Below are 8,158 nucleotides of genomic sequence, written 5' to 3' on the forward strand. Positions count from 1 at the left end.
TTGGTCACAGATGCTCCAGCAAGATGTGCACCAACAATTTGTCCTCTTTTGAACTCTGGTATGCAAGGGCATAACTATGTCTACCGTTGAGGGGGTTCTGCTCAAAAATCCTGCATGGCATTTTTAGCAATTATGCTTAAACATATATGACACTGTAAATTTTTAAATCAGGTTAAAGTTACCTAAAGACAACAAGAGAATTGCATCTCTCTACTTAACCAGTTAATTTATTTTGTGTTTCAGNTTATTGTGGGGGTCATAACCCCCCTAACCCCCTGTAAATTCCAACTGTATAAACTAAATTTAAATACTTCAAATCACTTCATCTTTAAAATTCATGTTTTCATTCATTCAAGTTTTTCAGTTATTTTAAAGCCAAGATCTTTTTTTTTAAACTAATCACAGTAAAACAATGATAAAGTACACATCTATCCATAGATATCTCTCTCCAGCTCCTCCTGGAGAGAGGTGTAAATGCTCTCCAGAGAGCTCTCGGTCAGCCCATGATTCTCCTCTCTGTGGGATATGTCCAGAAAGTCTCCAAAAGGAAGCTCCTGGGTAGTATTGAAGTACTTGAAACCGGTCTTGGTCTTAAGACCGGTCTCAAGACCACTTTTTGATGGTCTTGGTTTTGTCTCGGACTCGACAGCATTTGTACTCGGTCTTGTCTCGGTCTCGGACATTGAGGACTCGGAATTTTATTTCAAGACCAGTCAAGACCACAAATGCAGAAATAACACTAAATAGCCAGATTATTGTCCAATTAATTTGTTAACAATCTTGCTTTCATTGGATTTAAAATGTATCTAATTCAAATCCAAATCGAACTCATTGCTATTTATGTATTTTTGTTACTGGCTGTCACCCAACCGCACCCCCTGTCACTCGCACGCAGCACCAGAAAGTAAACTGTGGTTCTCTGGGAGCGGTAAAGGATGTCTTCAAAATCTTAAATAAAAAAAATTGGCTACATTATTCATAAATAATGTCATTAACAACAACAACCAGGAGAAAGCGTACAGCAACTTGTAATTCCGGCAGTACTTTACTTTCAGAGACAGTAGGTACAACTTTAAACTTTTACCATCACTAACGTTAACATTCCGCCTCTATAGCAAAATTCTTTCCTCTGCCCTCACACAAAGATTTTGTCAATATTGGCTCTACATATTAAGTTAGCTAAAGTGGGGGAAAAAAGTATTTAGTCAGCACCAATTGTTCAAGTTCGCCCGCTTAAAAAGATGAGAGAGGCCTGTGATTGACAACATAGTTAGACCTCATCTATGAGAGACAAAATACTATTTTCCCCTCTGTACACATGTACAGAATACTCAATCTTTTAGGACACATTTTTTTTTCGTCTGGTCTTGGTCTCGTCTCCGTCTCGCCCTCCATTGGTCTTGGTCTCGACTTGGTCCAAACCCTAAAAGTCTTGGTCTTGTCTTGGTCTCGCCCTCCCTTGGTCTTGGTCTCGACTTGGTCCAAACCCTAAAAGTCTTGGTCTTGTCTCGGCCTCGAGACACTGTGGTCTTGGTCTTGACTTGGTCTCAGGTTAGGTGGTCTTGACTACAACACTACTCCAAGGATGCATTCTATTAAATGCCCAAACTCTGCTCTGAGCCCCACTAGCATGACGGAGCACCTCACCTTATCTTTAAGGCTGTGCTTGGTCACCATTCTTTTGTTCATGATTAACACTTCATGACCACAGGTGAGGTTGGATTTTAGATTGAGCAGAAAACTGAGAAAAAAACCACACACACACACACACACAAACACACACACACACACACACAAACACACACACACACACACACACACGCATAGAGCAAAACTGCCATAATAAAGATCCTCTGAAGTCATCCTCCATGTTCTTCTGGCAGTGCGTATTAGACGACTGGTCCAGGATCTCTCTCTGTTTCATCATCTTTTCTTAAAGGTGGAATCTGATAAAGGTAGACTTCAAAAGGAAAACAGGAGACTCCCCTGTGCAGAGAAGGCAATTATGTGGTCTGGCCTGATGTGTAACCTAATGCCAAGCTTTCAACATGGCATACATGACCCAAAACAAAGCAGTCTGCTTCCTTCTCCATCTGTAATGGCTTCAGAGCTGCAGCGAGTCTCTCCTGCACACTAACAATAAAACTTTGTTTTCCTCCCTTACGAGCCATGAAAATAAATAGAGTGAGAAAACAATGGAGAATGACTGAGAAGAATGGCGTTGACATGCAACAAATGCATGTCATGTTTCACAGAAGTGTCACATCCGATCTTTCAGAGGCTAACGTCCAAAAAACGTCATTGTCAAAATATACTTGAGGACACTTACAGTATAACCCACATTGAAGAAAACAGGGCTAAGAGCTTTCTTTTGTTTGTTTTAGTAAAACGTTTGTACAGCATCAGCCTATTAAATGCATTAATCCAAACTCAGGTGGAGAATTGAGAGAGGCAGAATAATGAAGACAAGAACAATAAAGTGCTCTCCTAACAGTCCCAGGTACACACAGCTGTAACTCCTTCCATGTTTTATTCAAAATCAAAACATCCTTCAGAAGAAATAGTTTTCTCACCAGCTCAAATGAACTCCTAATGATGGAATTCAGATATTCTTTTCAGAAAGTTGCACAGTAACAGAAAAAGCTAACTGGGAAATTTATTAAAAAATTAAAAAAATTGAATTGATTAATAAAATGGACCGCAAGAAAGCAATTCTCCCACATTTCATCTTGTTATCTGTTTTACATTATTTCCCCTGGGTATCCTGCACCTTACAGATATACAGCTCTGCACAAATAATCAATTAAGCCTGCAGATTTGCAGGGATTCAGCAGTTGCTTTGTGGCAGGCCTTCAGCCACTTTCAATGGATTTTTTTCTTTTTTTGATAAAAAGCCAAGTGGAACACAGGCTTTTGTTGATAACAGAGTTGCAGATTGGGGTGAAATATTGCATCTTTTTATTTTTAAATGGTTGTTTTGTTAATAATTTGAATTGGCCAAACTGTTTACCAGTAAGATACTTAACAGCATTCCAAAGAAAGAAATCATCAAAGAATTGATAACCACTGCCTACCATTTAGGCACCTTCACAACACAAAAGTGATCCTAATTATCAACACACAATTGGGAATTGACAACAAGGGCCTGGTCTGTAAAGCTGTCACTAGGAGATCCACTATGCAACTCCTTAAAACTCCAACTGTCACAACAGCCATTTGTGTTTGAAGTTGATGACCTGTCATCTCCTCAAAAGTTAATCATCCAAAGGGAGTCCTTATGTCATGAAGCAACAATGCAAACTTTCTTTTCTGTTGTTTAATGCCAAGTACTTTCCAGATCATAGCAGAGTCCCAGATGTGGCACATATTACCAGTCCCAGCTGCATCAATCTCCGGAGACCAGATGCCTGCGCTGAGTTTCCAAACAGATGTACCGCCCCACCACGGCAGCCGCGCTGCCTTCCCCCTTCCATTGTCTCCCGATGCCGGGCCTGTCATCGCTGTCATCAGCCTGAGCTCACACTCTCTAATGGGAGGAGGAGGTGATGAGAAGGTGGAAGGGAGTGTGTGTGTGTGTGTGTGTGTGTGTGTGTGTGTGTGTATGTGTGCGAGCCGAATGTGATGTGCTCCCCACGGACAGACTCTCCAAGTGTGCGCCTTTCTTTTCACACTGCCACAGCCAACTGCCATCTCTACCTTTCCTGTGGCCCTTATGGGAAAAACTGGCAGCAACAAAGGCACTTCCAGCTGTTCTCCCATGGGGAATAATGGTGCCAGACAAACTTTGAAAAAAAAAAAAAAAGGCAACTAAAATCTAAATGGTCTCAGACAGTCCACCATCAAACAGCCTTATGTACGTGTAGGTGTGTATTCCCTGTCCTTGCTTTTTATAGACTCATGTAGTGAGCTTATGGTCCTTGTTCTAGTTCCAGTATGAGTTGGAGACGTCCACAAAGCCTTCTACTTCACTGGCACTAGTGGTGCATGCTGCTGGAGTATAGATTTTTATAAAATATTAAACAAGCAGGAACCATTTAAGCAAGCTTCAGAGTAACCAAGCAACACCCAGCACAAACAGATCTGGCGCTCTCTGCTGTACTACAGTTGTCAATCTGATTTTAAAGAGCTTCTTCAGATCAGCTCATATTTTTACCCTGTCTGATTTCTACCTAAGTGGCTCAAGAAGAGGCAGTCAAAATCCTTTTTATGGGCCTGAATGGTTTTGTGCCATAGAGGCAGATTGTTAGGTCTGTGATAACAAAAACTCTGCTTATTTTGGGATGTTCAAAAGGTAAGTAGCACACAGACTAAGTCAAGTTTATTTGTTTAGCACATTTCAACGACAAGGCAGTTCAAAGTTCTTTATATCATAAAAAGTTAGAGGTTGAATAAAACATTAGGGAAACTTTAGGACTATAATACTGTTCAAGGGCCCATTTCACAACCTATATAATACACAACCTATTAGGAGCTTACAGTTATCAAGGTCCTTTCTTGTGGAACCAACTTCCACTTCCTGTCCATAAGGCTGACACTGGCCCTTTCCCAATCAGTGGCTACACACTCGCCCTACTCCCTACAAACTACAATCACTGTGAAGTACCCTCGCAGCTGAACTGAGTCCCTTTGATGGCGCTGTATACACCCTCCTATTTAGGCTCTCCTCACACCACCGGAACAGGAAGCTGTCGTCACCATGGTAACAGTCCAACCTCTGGCAGCGACTGATGCAGGAGAACAAACGCTTTTTTTAATAGGACCAAAGAAAATATTTAATTAGGCCCACATTTTAGAGAGTTTTCAGATATGACTGTATTTGTAACAAACACAGTGTGATAACTTGTCAAAATAATTGCACTTTTAACATTTTTTATTATAATTTATTTGTTTTTTCTTTATTTTTTTAAATGTTTCCTTTCTTCTTTTTTTAAATGTGGACCATTCTGTATCTTTAATAAAGTTTGAATTGAATTAAACATAATTTATGTGAAATTATATTTGTTGACGGTGTTTATTTCGTAAATATGTGTACAAAACACATGTGGAACTAATTTTTATACGTCCCGTGCTTCATACCGACCACTATTTGATGCTGCACCTGCTGCTCAAGTCTGCACTGGATGTAGCCTCGCTGTGGAGGGCGTAATAAGCCACTCGCCCTCGTACCTAACTGGTTTCAGGGACTCAATATGGCCACCCCTCTGCGGAAACGTGCAAACTGAGTGAGTAGGGAGTTTGTAGCCACTGATTGGGAAAGGGCCACTGTGTACTTTTAAGACTAGACTATTTTATTTTTGATCCTATAGTTAGGATTAGCTTTGTTTTCTTGTGCTATCTCTTAATTCTGCTGCTGTAGGTCTCTCCATGGTTGTACGTGCAATTTTTATATAATTACCAAATGTTTTTCTGTTTTTCCCCGTAGAAACTACACCTGGAACAGTCGTTCTGTTTGTTTCTGCTCTTTTCATGTCCTAACCTCGGCCAGTCAAGGCAGATATCACAGTTTTGTTGGAGGTTTCTTCCTCTAAAAATGGAGTCATTTAATTCAATTTAATTTATTTATTTAGAAGGGACAATGCACATTAATTAACATTTCTGTAAATGTGCCAGAGTTAGCTAAAGGCTATTTTTCATCTGTTGTCCCTGTTTCTTTCCACAGTCTCCTTTTGATGCCCAGGATCAGAGATTGTGGCGAAGTGAAGATTCATCGCAATCTGCTGGCTTCCTTATGTAAATTTTAGTAAATAGCATTTAAAAATGTATGTGTATGTTATTGTACAGTGCTCTGACATATTTTTTTCATTATTTTTGGCTTTTTAAAAATAACCTGGACTGAATTGGGTAATAAAATAACCGGCCACAATATTGCAAGGGTCACCCTGAGGGGGGAATAAACATTTCCACCTGTCTTTGACCCTCAAATAACACATTTTATTTTCTTTAATAAACAAAATAATAATGTTATTTATAGATTTGATTTATACTTTCTTTTAACTAAAATTTATTATCATTTTATWAATCAAAGKTACATAATGAAAARAATGACAAYCTATCTTCTTGMATTATAATTAAGAAAAARRAAAAAAACACAAAAAKAATATTGTTCCAATGTTTTTTTATTTGTTTTATGCAAATCTTTGTTTTAATCAACTGTTATTTGACAGTTATGTGATTATGTGTTATTCTGATTCATTTTACTTTAACTAAAATGATTATGATTTAGTTCACTGTGTTTTATTATGAAATATATACGTATATACTGTATATATATATGGGTAAGTGTGCTTGAATCACAGACAAATGTCTTAAGATTTATTTTACTTTAAATAATTCACTTATATTTCATTAAAACGTAATTCATTTTCATTCAGTGTTAATCCTGTCAAGGTTTGAACTTGTTTATCTGTGCAGGTGCAGATGTTTTAACAGACCCATGGCAGTGCCCTGGACTAAACTTCAAATCCACCTGTTACTAACACTAACTTCGAGGCCACATCCTTTAGTACCCTCTCCTTTAGTAAACTAACCCTGGGACAAGGCAGTCGACAGGGAGGAAGAAAAAAGACAAGAAGAAGACACCATCTTCGTTTCTAACAAAGAGGAGCTGTTTTTCCTCCTCAGGAAAACCAGCTTTTGATAATCAGATTTGACTCTTGTGCTAACAAGCAAATCTTTCACCTTGGCTCACAATACCTTCAATCGTGATCCAAAACAACCAGCTTTGAAGCTCCATTATGTTTTTAAAACTTCTCTGGAGACACTGAAAAGCAGAACTTTGGAAGTTTCAATGGAAGTAAGGGATTTTAACAGAGTTTCTTACCAACCTGGGTGAATTCTTCCTAACGCTCAACCTGACAGTCAAGACACCTCCAGGTAAAGCTGAATGTTTTGACTAGTGTACCGGAGTTCGGGCTGACGCGTCGGCTGAGACCCAAGTGTTCTTTCTGGTTTTCTCAGATATTGATAAGTTAAAACATTAGGACTAACATTCCTCCTTTCTTTCTATCTCTTAAACTTAAACCTTGCCATACAAGTTTCATGTACCTGCAAACATCTGGTTTATTAAGACCTTAAACCTGAAGTTTTGCTGTTTCTGTTAGAGCTGTCATATCGACATTAATTAGTGTGGACGCGTGCCTGTTTTTGTTGATGTTTTAACTCACAATAAAATTTGATTGTTCACAATAAGCAGCACATTAGTAATTGATTCTGTAAATAAATATCAACTTAAATTCCTGAGTACGTTCACTTATTGCGTGGTACTCTCATATTGATCTAGAGAAGGTGTTTATTCAGAAGAACTCACAGTTTTTCTTATTACAGTGGTTATAAGAAGGTGTAGGTTATACCCAACAATATACATTACTCAAAAAAATAAAGGGAACACTTAAACAACGCACGCTAACTCCCGATCTTAATCAATGAAATATTCGCATTGAGTACTTTGTTCTGTACAGAGTTGAATGTGCTTCACAAAAGTTTGATTTACTTGGACTTAGCGTGTGTTGTTTAAGTGTTCCCTTTATTTTTTTTGAGCAGTGCATTTGCTCCCTTGGTGTTTAGGTTTTAACTACTCACTAAAAGTTCAGCAGGATGCTATTCCCACAAACATCCCTCCTGCTCTTGGTTGCTTTCACAAACTTGCCTCAATCACAGTCGTAGCCTTGGCATAAGGTGTGTACGGTCCTGCTTCAAATTCTCAATAAAAAAGCCAGACTAGTGTGCGTGGGCAGAGCATAATGGATGTGCCACCACTGCTGCCATCGCACACCCACCCAGGACCATCAGCCATCACAATGACAAACGGTCGTGACATTTCTGTGAAAGTTTTGTGCATTCTCAAGAAACTGCAACAGGAGTGAAGGCCTCACCACCGGTTTGTAAAAAACATTTATTTTCTAGACGAATTTTTCACATTATATTGAAGTCATTCAGTCATCCTGTGTCCCAAAAGTGAAGAATGCTGCGGCGGTTGTCAATACTTTAGGTGCGGTGTGTTTCTGTTTTGAGGTTTGGGATGCATAAGGGCCTATCCAGCTGTGCGTCCATAATGAGAATGAGGAGATGTGAGACATGATTGCAATCGGCCTCTCCCAGGCCCTTCTAAGCAGTTAGCACTTTGACCCAGATTAGCGCTCTGCCAGGGGTGCACTTGGGA

The sequence above is a fragment of the Austrofundulus limnaeus genome, unplaced genomic scaffold, assembly GCF_001266775.1.
Source record: "Austrofundulus limnaeus strain Quisiro unplaced genomic scaffold, Austrofundulus_limnaeus-1.0 Scaffold844, whole genome shotgun sequence".
NCBI lineage: Eukaryota > Metazoa > Chordata > Actinopteri > Cyprinodontiformes > Rivulidae > Austrofundulus > Austrofundulus limnaeus.